General features: G+C 39.1%; 1 protein-coding gene across 1 annotated transcript in view; it reads right to left on the reverse strand.

Moving 5' to 3' along the window:
• Positions 1–14,941, reverse strand: part of LOC124798573 (zwei Ig domain protein zig-8-like) — a 212,922-nt gene that overhangs the window by 171,702 nt on the left and 26,279 nt on the right. The gene's annotated exons all lie outside the window — the stretch shown is intronic.

Below are 14,941 nucleotides of genomic sequence, written 5' to 3' on the forward strand. Positions count from 1 at the left end.
ATCGTCCTCTTTTACAACTGAACACTACAAAATGATTTCCTCGGTTGCCAAGACGTACATCCTTTGGAACAGAAAAGTTATCCTTCCTTCTCTTTGGGAGAGTTATTTCATCTTTACCAGAGTTTCTCTTTTTGAGATTTGGCACTTGCTGTTCATTCATTAGCCCAAGTGCCACAGCACGCCTGAATTCCAGCAGTGACAGTGCCCCATGTAGATCACTGAAAATGACATAAGCATTGACAAAAGCAATTTCTATTGCTCCCCAGAAGAGACGGTGCCACCATTTCTTTGATCGCTTGTCGAGACAATAAGTTGAACGTAATCTGTCTGCATGATCCACACCAACCAACTTTTTATTGTAATCACATACAATAACTTGACATGGTATAGTCATAGTAGTTCCATCTTTCTGTTTTCTTGTCACTACACTCTGTTCGGTGCTGTGGAAGTTTGACGCAAAATACAATACTTTATTTTCCTTCCATTGAAATACTGTTAGTTCTAAAGATGACACTCTGTGATTTGATTTAGACATTTTTCTTTAGGTAAATTCCCTGGCAAGCCTTTCCTGTTTTTTCTAACTGTTCGACAGGCAAATGTATTTACGGATATCTGTGTGAGAAAAAGTGGACAGAACAACTAGTGAGAGGTAACGCGTTGCTGCTACAATAAAGTGTTCGCACAACCTGACGGTACTAAAAAGTTCACCGTATATTTTCCACTTTATCTCATTCACTTGTAACGTAATGCTTCGAACTGTTACAAAAAAAGAAAGAAGGTAAGTACGTACAATGGAAAACTCAACGGAAGTTTCAATAAATTGCGCACAAATTCAGGCAACACCACGGAAACAAGCACATACAATCTTCTGTTTTCACAGCAGCGCGCGAAAAACAATTTCAAGCTCTGACCGCCAGAGAGGTCTATGTATTGCACAATAACAACTATGAAACAGTAGAGCAGAGTTACTGTTACGCACTGACAGGCTCTCGGATCACGAAACTGCACCACGAGAAAATAATGAGAGTCAAAACTTACTGGTACTTTTAAGTACCATCAGGAAACAAAGGGTTAAACCGTGACACTACCCCACTACTGAAAAATGGCAGACCACCCTGCACGCCTATTTTCAAAGTATATAGCTCTACCATTATAGTTTTTGGTATTCGTCTCTATATACAGTTGTTAAAAGTCTCATATGTGTTTTGAGTCCTGCCATGAAATTACTTCTCTAATAACATTGTGTGTCTGAGACATTAGAGACCTTTTCGTTGTTCAGAAAACTACTGGGAACTTTGTAAGACAACAAATAAAAAAAGAAATTCACATATCTTCACTTACTAGTCCTCTTAAAATGTAATATAATAAGTGGAGGTCGCTGAAAGAATAATATAACTTTTTTGACTTCATTAAAGTCGCTTTATGATTACCAAATGGTCTTCCATACATACACTTATCAACTTTTAAGCTCTCTAATTATTTTGAACATAAGCACCACTCTTTTACATAAACTGTGAAGCCTAGTACAACGTTGGCGTAGGTGATGGAATACGTAGCTGTGTTAAGTACGACTGCTACAGAAGAGGATCAGATAGTGATTGGGAGTGGAAATAAAACTTTGCTTAGGTATTGAAGTAGATCTTTTCAGACAAATTTAGCGATATGAATATTCTTAATTTCTTTATGGTGACAACTAATGTGAAAGTGAGTGAGTAAGTTTTGCCAAAAAGATTACCTTGTCATGCATAAATATTAAATTTTGAGAATTTAAGTTTTGAGTAAAGTAAAGATAAAATTCTTTCAGTTATAAAGGAACTTCAGTAAAATACAAAGAGTTATAAAAATAAAATTGCTCTTGCGGCTCCATAAGGCTGAATTTAGGTTGCATTAAAATACTAAATGATAATATAGAGTGATCACACACTAAAATTGGCCTTTAACAGATCATTTGTTGAGAGAAAAGCAAAAAAATTTAGTCTTAATAAATTTTAACGTGTTTATTACGTGGTTAGAATATTTAAGTATTTTATTTGTTGGTTATGCAAAACGCAAGCGTAGATGCCCCTCCTGGCAAATTCTCTTCAGCATATAGTGATGATTAAAAATTTATGGCCTTTCTAGATGAAAATGATAGATGTATATAAACGTATTAGCTAAAAGTTTCCTGTGTCTTTATCAGAACCATATCCTGATATATTATATTTATTGGTGAAGTTCTGTAAGGAAACAGCAGGAAATTAGGCAAAATATACCTATTTTGCTTTTCTGAAATTTAACAATTACTTTTCGTCGACCTGTTGGTATCCGTTAGACGTGCCACTAAACTTGGTACAGGAAGATCCTGGATTCCGTATTATTCTATTTTTACTGGGTTTCTTTCTAACACCTAGAAAACTCTTAGGAAAAGATCTAACAGCCTGATTTCCATATAAATCACTTATACATCACAGTGAAGTCCTGTAGAAGGCGTAACATTAGACGACAGTTGTGGACTGTAGGCACGTTTATAACTTGAATATTACATGCACAATTCCCCATATAATAATGTTACACGTGGGTTCTCCTGGCACAGAACTATTTTTTCTGTTGCGGTATAATGCTATATGCGGCACAACAGTAAGGAGTCCTTAAGTAGGTTATTACTGCAGTACATATCACAGATAGGTATGATTCTTTGTAAGAAGTACAAAGGCTTCAGGGGCAATGATTTGTGATAACAGTTGGGAGAAAGACCGAGCAGTAAAAAGAGTTATGTACACGGTGTATCACAATTATTGAAAATCTACAAAGAAAAGTATATGCCGTATAGGGAAGCATAAAAGGAAGACAAAAGAGAGGATACTTCTGCGAACGGTGATAACGAGCAGGACGTACAGGAATCGGTTTTTCCATTAGAAAACTGTTTGAGAATGTGGACCTTGAGGATGAACTTTTTGTGCTGTTAAGATCATCTCAAATTAAGAAGGAAAATTTAGATTCATAGGACGAAGAATAACCAGTAGAAAACAGTACAGAGCAAAATAGGCAACTATCAAAAGATTAAATATATTGCTACTCACTATGAATACACACCTTAAAGAGAAAATAAATTCTACATTTTTAGTGAACAAATGCAAACACAGCCTAAAACACTAAAAGTATAAATGAAAATCTCGAAAACTGAACTAAAATTAGTCAGGAACAACCTCAAGTTACTAAAAAACTGAGTTAACACATGGAAAAAAACCAAAAGTTTCGAAAAGTGAAACACAAAGTAGGTTTCCTAAATGAGGAACTATCTAATATGAAAGAGATGTAAAATATTTAAATGAGACTGTTAATAAAATTCAGGCAGAAGTTGTTGCCATTAATGATAGGTTAGAAACTGAAATAGAAAAAAAATTACAAGAAAAGGTAGAACCTATGGTGGAATCAAAGGCTGAGGAAAGCCTTTCCAGACAGAAAGCAAACAAAGAAAGTAGAAAATTACGAAGTAGTAATACTTCCAGTATACAGGAGAAAGTTAGTGATATAGAAAGATCTAGAGTAACAGACAGAATGGCACACAGCAGGATACTTGTGGGTGAAGAAAAATTCGACCCGTACCGAAAACACAGTGGATTATCACCTGTGGACTTTATAAACAACTGTGAAAGGTTATTTCCTGAAAACGTTACAGATATGGGAAAAGCAAACATTGTGATAAGCGGTTTAGCAGAGATTCTGAACGATGAGGGTTAAACCAAGCCCTGAAACAACGCCCTTCCCTGTATTTAGACAAAAATTATTGGATGAATACTGGTCTGAGCAAATATAAAAACAGTCTTTGGCGTGAATTTATAATGATTCGGATGTTCGAATGCTGAATGGCTATAAAGGAGTTTGGTGAATTATGTTGTAGGAAGCTTGCTTACTTAAGGAACTGTAGGAGTGATTCCGAAATTATATGGGAACTCTGGAAGAAATTACCAGGCGATTACAAGAGGTATGTGGCTAGTAACCACCGAACTTTTCCCTCAGTTTTCGATAAAATAATTGACGAAGATTATTGGCGAGAAAATCGCAATTACTGTCACAATAACAACAGAAGGAACAGTCGAAATAATAACAACACCAAACAGAAGGATAACCATTGTCAGGTTAACACTGTTCAGAGAGAAAGAGGTAAAAGAAGATTTTCCTCTAACAGTCGCAGAACAAATAGCCCACGAGATAATTACAATAGAGAGGAGGAAAACTAATAACTGCTAACGTTAAGGGTCAGATGGACGTGGGAACAAGATACTATAGGCCCAAACGCAGGAAGAATTCTCAATGTAGACAAAGAAACTTTGATGGACCGGTACTGTACGGATGCGACGCTGGGCAGTAGGCCCGTCGCGACACATGTTACTTAGAAAGTGAGACACAGTCGGCTAGGAACAGGCGCGTTTTGCGTGGTGAGAAGCAGCTACCGCAAGCAGCGCAGCCGTAGGAATTGTTAACTTAAGAAGTGCAGACTGCGGGTGGCGTCACAAAGCCGGTCACTGAAATGAGACCGTAATCATCTCATGCAGTAAGTAAGGGAGTAGATGGTGATTCACTCGCTATAACAAGTTCAGAGGCAATGGACAGACAAATTACAGTAAATTAAAAGAGGGTAGCGTCACTGCGTCAAACTGCAGCTAGAAATAGCAGGGAAGTGGAGGAGAAAGATTTATTTAATGGATCCGTGCAGAGCTCGCGAGGTGCCAGAGCAAATTCATTCAAAGCATCGCGCAAAGGACGCATGTAGCTGACTTTAGGGTTAATGAAGTGAGTGCACACGAAAAGGAGGATGAAATTTTACACGTTGCTAAATAGTCATTCCCTTACAATGAAAATGGAAGAAATATTTCTGTCATTCAAAAGCGTGACTTAAGGAAAATGAGTCTGTGCGATTGGTAGAAATCCAAAATATATATGAGAAACTCGTTACTATGAAACGAATTGAGAAGTGGATGAAATATGTATAAGAAGTTGATCATGAAATAATTAAAATGCTATAAGACGTTTCATGTGAAGCAGGAATAATTTCAGTATAGTATCCAAAAGACATACCGGCGCCAAAGAAAATGCAACCACCAAACGAAATAATTTCTAACAAAAAAGAGCTGGACATATTGAAAAAATTTGCGATCTGAAAGGAAAAAGAACCGCCTGACACTGATTTTAAAGAAATGAACGTCGTTTCATGGGAAGACGCAATGGGAAATCAAGACTTATTCTGAAAAGAGCAAGACGATACGGAGGTGAAAGTAACTAAACAAACCGTAATTCCGATAGAGATTTACGGATACAAAATTAGAGCGTTACTGTGTACTGGCTCTCTAATTAGTTTTTCATCTCAATCTTTTTACGACTAGACAAAACAAATCCGGTTCAGTCGAAATGTCTGTGCAGTAAATCAAAATTGTAGGCGCCACTACAATAAAAGTAATCAATAAAGACGCAAGATTTAATAGAATTTCTAACAGCAAGTCGTGTTTTTACACACGATTTATTTGTGCTCTCGTAACTTTCACCGATATAATTATGGGCATAGATTGTCTGCAGAAGCAACAAATAGTACCTAACTGTGGAAATGAAACTATTAGCATTACGAATGAAGAAGAAACCATAGATATAGGCTTAGAAGAAACGTACGACAGCAATGAACCGGAGTTTCAGTCTATGATGAAATAGATACAGATAATGAAGGGTTATCAGAATTATTTGAAGGTTATCATATGTAAATTTAGACCTAATGTTACAAGTAATTCGGAAAATTGTCACTGCACACCATATTTGTATCCACTGCAAAATAAGGGGTTGCTACAAATATTAGAACAAAATTATAACGTGTTTCAGATACGTCTGGCAGAAGGAAAAATTTCGAATATCGTATGGAAATACTGCCACATAAACCGTGTTTCGTTTACCCATACCCGGCACCTGCAGCGAGAAAACAATATGCGTGAATGGGGAGTCGCAGAGAGCAGGAGCAGTGAATATAATAAACCACTGATTATTGTCGGTAAGGAGGACGGCGGTGTAAGAGTCCTAATTGATACCAGAATTTTGAATAAGATGGTTAAGACACACAAAATATTGCAAAAATTTACTGGGAAATAGCTTTTGTTATTGAATCGAGAAAGTATACAGCTTTCCTTTTTCGGTGGAAAATATTGTCAGTACAAGATAATACCGTTTGGCGTATAATACACAGTATCAGTCTTCATTCGGGAGTTATATTCAGTGTTCGGAAGAGAATTAAGCATGAGACTCATAATTTATGTAGACGCTTTATTAAAAGCTACACGACAATGGAAAGAACATTGTGAACTACTGGAACAGATATTAATTGCATTACAGATATGAGAAATGACTCTGAAGTTTAAGAAATGTGAACTGGTGAGGAACGAAATAAAATTTTTGGGTCATATTATAAGGGGCCTGGAGAACTATAGATGAATGCAACAGACAAATTCCAAATTTCTAGATTTCTGGAATGCATTTCACAAGGTGCCCCGTTGCGAGCTCTTAACGAAGGTACGAGCATATGGAAAATGTCCACAGAAATATTAGTGTTTCGAACACTTCTTAAATAATAGAACCCTGAATGTTGTCAAGACAGGAGTGTTCATCAGAGACAAGAGTACCGTCAAGAGTGCTCCAGGGAATTGTGATTGGACCGCTGTTGTTCTCTGTATACATAAATGATTTGGCTGACACAGTGGGAAGCAATTTGCGGTTGTTCGTTGATTATGCCATGGTGTACGGTAGGGTGTCGAAACTGAGTGAATGTAGGAAGATACATACAAGACGACTCAGACAAAATCTGCAAATGGCGTGATGAATGGCAGCCAGCCCTAAATGCGGAAAATTTACGTTAATGCAAATGAATAGGAAAATCAAACATTTATAATTTCAATAAAGTATTACTAGTGTCCTGAATGACACAGTCAAGTCGTTTAAACATCTGGACAAAACGTTGGAAAGTGATATGAGGTGGAAAGAATATGTGAGAACTGTGGAAAGGAAGTCGAATGGCCGACTCGGTTTACTGGGAGAACTTTAAGGAGATCGCATATGGGACTCTGGTGCGTTCTTGAGCACTGCTCGTTTGTTTGGGATCCGTATCAGGTCGGATTGAAGGAAGATATCGACGCAATTCAGAGGCGGGCTGCTAGATTTTTTACAGGCAGGCTCGAAAAACACTTCAATGTTACGGAGATACTTAGCGAACTCAAATGGGAATCGCACGTGTGGTGGGGGGGGGGGGGGGGGAAGGCGACGTTCTTTTCGAGAAACACTACTGAGGAAATGTAGAGAACGAGTATTTGAAGTTGACTGCCGAACGATTGTGCTGGCGGCAACATTCATTAGACATAAGGAACACGATCAAGATACAAGAAATTAATGCTCATGCTAAGGCATACACACAGTCGTTTTTCCGTCGCCCTATATGCTAGTGGAACAAGAAACGAAATTACAAGTAGTGATACAGGTTACCCTCGGTCATGCATCGTACTGTGGCTTGCTAAGTATCTATGTAGATGTAGATGTGCCAAAAAATTAAACTTTATCCTCTCACGAAAGCTACAGCTAAAGCAGATTCAATTAAATACTAGAGTACTTCAGTGAAATAGGAATACCAAAAGGAGAACTGTCTGTTTATGGCTAAATTATGGTTAGAAGACATGAAACAAAGGGGTGTACAAGAAACCACATTTCAGCTTGCCGCACATCCAGTAATCCCATTCACGCTAATGTGAGTGTTAGGAAGCCTATGTAGGACTCACTGTGACCAAAATCATAGAACTTGGGCAAATTCGGTCCAAAATTCGAAGTAACTATTAATTCGTTACAAAATGAATCAATTGGCATCACTACTGAACAACCTATGCTAGGTTATAAAAGTAAGAGTTTAATAGAGGAAATATAACACCCACCCAGCAAAGTGAGAGATTTGGTTAGAAAAAAGGAATTGTCACGAGAGTTATGTGGAGGAAAAGCAGAAGTAAGAGCCAAAAGGCACTACGAAAAGATAAACTACCAAAAATTTAATACTGGCGACTGAAATAATATTTTCTTGTATATCGTAAATCCAAAAGACAACTAGGAGTCAGAAACACAGTTTATCTAAAGAAATATGTAGCTAGAAATGTGTAACAAACTCAAACAACTATTAATGATGGCAAATCTGTACATTGCATGAAATATTGTTAAACCCATACAAGTGCCTGTCAAGTTTCAGGTTCTGAAGTGTATATATATATATATATATATATATACACTCCTGGAAATGGAAAAAGGAACACATTGACACCGGTGTGTCAGACCCACCATACTTGCTCCGGACACTGCGAGAGGGCTGTACAAGCAATGATCACACGCACGGCACAGCGGACACACCAGGAACCGCGGTGTTGGCCGTCGAATGGCGCTAGCTGCGCAGCATTTGTGCACCGCCGCCGTCAGTGTCAGCCAGTTTGCCGTGGCATACGGAGCTCCATCGCAGTCTTTAACACTGGTAGCACGCCGCGACAGCGTGGACGTGAACCGTATGTGCAGTTGACGGACTTTGAGCGAGGGCGTATAGTGAGCATGCGGGAGGCCGGGTGGACGTACCGCCGAATTGCTCAACACGTGGGACGTGAGGTCTCCACAGTACATCGATGTTGTCGCCAGTGGTCGGCGGAAGGTGCACGTGCCCGTCGACCTGGGACCAGACCGCAGCGACGCACGGATGCACGCCAAGACCGTAGGATCCTACGCAGTGTCGTAGGGGACCGCACCGCCGCTTCCCAGCAAATTAGGGACACTGTTGCTCCTGGGGTATCGGCGAGGACCATTCGCAACCGTCTCCATGAAGCTGGGCTACGGTCCCGCACACCGTTATGCCGTCTTCCGCTCACGCCCCAACATCGTGCAGCCCGCCTCCAGTGGTGTCGCGACAGGCGTGAATGGAGGGACGAATGGAGACGTGTCGTCTTCAGCGATGAGAGTCGCTTCTGCCTTGGTGCCAATGATGGTCGTATGCGTGTTTGGCGCCGTGCAGGTGAGCGCCACAATCAGGACTGCATACGACCGAGGCACACAGGGCCAACACCCGGCATCATGGTGTGGGGAGCGATCTCCTACACTGGCCGTACACCACTGGTGATCGTCGAGGGGACACTGAATAGTGCACGGTACATCCAAACCGTCATCGAACCCATCGTTCTACCATTCCTAGACCGGCAAGGGAACTTGCTGTTCCAACAGGACAATGCACGTCCGCATGTATCCCGTGCCACCCAACGTGCTCTAGAAGGTGTAAGTCAACTACCCTGGCCAGCAAGATCTCCGGATCTGTCCCCCATTGAGCATGTTTGGGACTGGATGAAGCGTCGTCTCACGCGGTCTGCACGTCCAGCACGAACGCTGGTCCAACTGAGGCGCCAGGTGGAAATGGCATGGCAAGCCGTTCCACAGGACTACATCCAGCATCTCTACTATCGTCTCCATGAGAGAATAGCAGTCTGCATTGCTGCGAAAGGTGGATATACACTGTACTAGTGCCGACATCGTGCATGCTCTGTTGCCTGTGTCTATGTGCCTGTGGTTCTGTCAGTGTGATCATGTGATGTATCTGACCCCAGGAATGTGTCAATAAAGTTTCCCCTTCCTGGGACAATGAATTCACGGTGTTCTTATTTCAATTTCCAGGAGTGTGTATATATATATATATATATATATATATATATATATATATATATATATATATAATGGAATATATGAAACAAATGTGTCCCTTAAACGACTGTGAAATAATGCAGTCTAAGGGGCATAGCAAAGATATAACCTTGACAGCAGTGAACTGTCCAGAAATGTCAAGGTAGAAAGGCAACCAACAAACAAAGGTATACTGAGTATCCTTACGTAAAATGCTAAATTGACTGTTTATAATATTATTAACAGGTAGCCAAAAAGTGAAGTTTATGCATCTTGGCTGAGAGGAACCGAAAAGATTGCAATAGTACTCATACTGGAGGCAGCAAGTTTTTCAGTAATGCATAAATTTTATATAATTTATGTAAAAGTGATTTCTAATGAAAGTGTGATTTCATGACAAATTTTGTAATGATATTTCGGTGTATAATGTCAGTGAGATTTTTATAAGAGATAGAAAATATTTTCATGATGACAATGCTTGAAAGTAGATGAACTGATGACAAAACTTTTCTTGTAAATTTCATTTATGCTAACATGTTAGGGTGCATAACTGAAACTGGCACATATATAACACTATTACTAATCAGTTTCTAATTGACAAAAAATAATTGCCTTTAAAATTTATCGTTATATAACTGTGATATGCAAAGACTATATGCAAAGTGTGATATATGTGATGTTAGAGTACTTCTGCTAATGTATGATTGTAAATTATGCAAATAAATACGTGAAATGTATAATATACTAAATAATATTTTGTCATGACTTAATGAAATGAAAATATTAGTTTATGTAATTTGATATATTTGTGCAAGTTTTCATTTATATAAAATGGTACACGCTTAGGGACAATGTGTAGAATATGTTTTATGTAAAAGATGGAATATTTTTGTGCCCTACAGAAGTTACTGCAGGACGCATAAAGGTGATTTGGAATTCTTGCACTCTACCTGTAGTGTGAGCAGCAACGAGAGGACACAGTCTGTACGCATCAGCGGTGAAAGCGGCAAAACGTGGAAAGAGCAGGCGGTGCCTTGGCTGGAAATAGTTGCACAGCAGCCTCGTATGAGGACTGGTGAATTGTTACGTGTTTGATACGAGTTTTTGGGCTACGTTATGGACGTTAAAACGACTCCAAGAAAAATTAATTGGTCCTTAACTCAAGAATCTGTACCATGGGTAGTGTAGCCGCTATTACTGTCAACCACACCCAACGACTAGAACCAACATGTTACGAAGTGTATAACTGAAATTGTAGAAGTGTGAACCATTAATTCAAAATTAACTTATAATTATAATTATTGTATTAGACTTAAAATTTTATTCACCCTGTTATTTTATTCTCAGTCATTCATCTATATAGTGTCTGCTCCTGGTGTGTCATTATTGTGAGTAAACCTGCTATGAAAAACATTCAACGTACTTTTTTGAGTATCTACAAGCTCTAATTTTCATCTTTGAATAAATGTCAGAAAATAATAATGGTGGACTAACTTTTAAAGTGTAGATAAATGTGTTGTTCGAGTTACGTAGTACAATTGCTGGAGTGAAGTGAGTACTGAAATAGATGTTTTCAGACAAATTTTACCATTTTAATATTCTTACTGTCTTTGTGGTGTAAGTCAAGTAAAACTGGGTAAATTCGTTTTTCTAAAAAGATGAACTTATGATTGATAAATATTGAGGTCGTGCTAGGTTAAATGTTGAGAAATTAAAGATAAAATTCTTTCAGTTGTAAGTGAAATTCAGTGAAGTACAAAGAGTTACAAAAGGAAAAAGGCTTATGTGGCTCAGTAACACTGGATTTGGGGTTGCATAACAGTATTGAATGACAATATATAGTGACCACCCCTTTCCTTTGGCTCTCGACACATTATTTATTAAGAGAAAGGTATAAACGATGTGTCTTAGTAAATCTGAATGAGTCTATTATGCTGTTAGAATAATTAAGTATTTAATTTGTTGGTTATACAAACTTCAAACATAGATGTCCCCCACGGCCAAATTTTTATGGTACAGTGATGATCAAAAATTAATGTCTTTGTAGATTAAAACCAGATATTTATGTGGGTGTATTAGCTAAAAGATTCCTCCGTATTTATCAGAACTATATCCAGAAAAGCTACATCTATTTGTGAAGTTACGCTAGGGAACAATGGAAAGTGAGTCTAATTTACTTCTTTTGCTTTTCTGAAACTTAACCATTTCCTTGCCTAGATATGTTGGCGACCGTAAATCCATTATACGAACCACTTGGTACAGAAAATCCTTGGATTCAGTATTATTCCATTTTTACTGTGTTTCTTTCTAACAGCTAGAAAACTCTTAGGGAAAAGTAGTCTGATTCCATACTCATATATTACGGTCATATCCTGTAGAAGCCGTAACATTAGACGGCAACTGTGGAAATTAGGCACGTTTATGATGTGTACACTATACCCCGTGTAACAGTGTTATAAGTGGGTATTCCCTGAACAGGACCATTTGTTCTGTTGGAGTACAGGGCTGTACACGGATCGTGCATTCGAACGTTGAACTTTGAGCGAGCCCAGTTTCTGGCGTAATAGCGTGGAAAAGACAGGGAGTCTTGGCGAACGTGCAGGGCAATATCTAGCTTGCCAGACGTTCTGGACGTAGCCAGTGAGATGGACAAACACCCCCCTACGTCAGATGACACCATCTTACTGCAGTACAGAGCCGCGAGACGCCATTTTGGTTTTCAGCTGAAGCCCATATTTATATATGCCTTTTCTAATACCAGTAATTAGTAGATCTCTCTAAAACCCGTCGTTAGTTGTACGATTTGTAGTACTAAAATGACCTGACACGTTATGTTGTTGGTTAGAGAAATATTGAAAATTGAGTAGTATGAAAGCGTGCCTACTGAATTTTGAGGAACCATCAAAACTTATAGTTCTTTGTACAGCTTGTTGTAATTATACGTCAGTTAAAAACGTATCTACGATTAAACACGTTAAGGCGCAAAGTATAGTTGTAAATCAGTTCCGATTATTGTAGCGTAATTAATAGAGACATGACGTATTGCTGATTAGCTTTCCACTGGATCCAGATGCCTGTTGTTAACCTTCGCGTTTTCTAATACGCCCTGATACTTTCTTGTTAGTTTAACAGAAGAATATTTTGAATATTCAATGTTGGGTAGATATAAGTGTGCTCTCTCTGAGGAATGAATTTGTTCGACTGGCTTTATCTAGAAGACAACCTCCACTACTTGCAATAAGCTGCTTCGCACTTTCTTCTTTCGGGTTCGTATCTCGTGTATTGTAAGGGTTTCTGCTATTACATTATAACATTGATCAAGTAAGTATGACGTAACGGTGTTACTAAAAAGAGAGAATGATGAAATAATTTTTGTCTGATTTAGAGAACTATTTGTAATGGCACATTCGCTAGCCGGTTTCCTCACTGACTGAAAATGGTACTTTCCTCTTCACCTTATATCATGTTCATGGATAGTCATATTTTCATTTATGTATACTACAGACAGAACAACATGACTATCAAATGGCCAAGGGAGGGATTGTGTGTTTTAGTAAAGCTGACGGAGTACTTTTAAGTCCGTCAATTTCAAAACAGTATGATCTGCGAGTCATTTGCAGCCTAGAACTGCCGCTGGAACACGCTGCTACAGCGTATACCACGCTGAGGAACACGTACCGTATGCCCAAGTCGCATTGTTTCTGAAGTTCAGCATACACGTTGGACTGGGAGCGATCAACGTTGACATTCTAAAGCACGGTGCGTGTGCCGCCGGCTTAACGAGCAAGCATGCAAGTTCGGAGTGAACGGAGCAGATGATCTGGCAGCTGTTCATCATAATCCACATGTTACATGCTGAGTAACTAGAAACTCCACAAAATAATTCGGACCAGCGATGTTCGCATTATGGGCCCAAACTCCTTCCATCGGTATCGGCACCTTCACAAATAGTGGGAAGACAAGTATAAGAGATACGCATTATTGGTCCACATTGGCTGAGAGAGGCTGTACATCAGAAGCAATGGAGTGTGAACATTTGTTGATTGTTTATGGGAAACCAGGTGATTTATCTTCATTGGACTACATCTTAATGGGAAAAAGGTAATTTATTTTGTATGCTACCAGCTCTACTAGAGGTAGTATCACACTGAATGTGTTATTGCATGTGATACTAGCACTATGTGCGCCCGGCTGAGCACTTGATTGACATTAGGAACGCGCTCAACTAGATCTTCCTTGCTCGCTAGGTAGGACGTGAAGGCGCTGTCAGCTGGACTGAACGTTTGCTCTGTAACATTTTCATTTCATACATGAAACTAATAAACTATGACTTTCATCCATCCCTATACACAAAAATCCATTGGTGTTCAACCGGGCGATCTGCGAGGCCACAGACGAGTAGGATCACCACCAACCCGTCCCTGGGGAGAATGTTCTCTTAAAAGTGTAGTAACGGTGATCGTGAAATGTGGAGGCCCGCCGTCATGTAGAATATAGGTTTTCATTCACGTAGCACGTGGGACGTCTTCGAGCAAGTGGGATACTTCTTCTTGAATGAATTGTAAGTACGTCTAGCCAGTCAGAAGTTTTGGGCAAATGTGTGTTGAATATACCACCCCACATATTTATGCTAAATCTCTGTTGGAAATTGCGTTGTACTGTTGCATGGGAGTTTGCTTCAGATCATATGTTCTTGTTATGTAAACTGTTTATACCTTCTCTAGTAAACTGTGCCTCATCAATAAATAAAATGTATTTGTATAACTGACGATTAGTATTTAACCAGTTGCACAACTCCAAGTGAATGGCAGGATATCCTGGATGTAAATGAAGCGCTTTTTGTTTATGGTAGGGATACAGGTTATTGTACTTCAGTGTCGTCATACCTTGGATTATGCACTCATACCTGGGTTGCATTGAACAGCATCCATAATATCCACATCATCGTCTTCAAGTATGGAGCGCTCGTACTGATTATGAACGCTAGGTAGAGAACTTGTGTCCCGTAACATTCGAGATACTATGATAATGGTTCGTGCATTCGGAATCCTCCGAGTAGGATAATGTACGCGACATTTGTTAACTGCAGCCACAGCATTACCATCATATTCGCCATAAATTAACACCATATCGGCGTGTTCCTCTGTCGTAAATTTGAAAGGCATCCCTATTTCATAAGTAATCTATTAACTACAACAGTTACAATGTGTTTTCACTTAAATACACCGTTGTTACTATATACTTT

This window comes from Schistocerca piceifrons, chromosome 5 (assembly GCF_021461385.2).
Source record: "Schistocerca piceifrons isolate TAMUIC-IGC-003096 chromosome 5, iqSchPice1.1, whole genome shotgun sequence".
NCBI classification, from domain to species: domain Eukaryota; kingdom Metazoa; phylum Arthropoda; class Insecta; order Orthoptera; family Acrididae; genus Schistocerca; species Schistocerca piceifrons.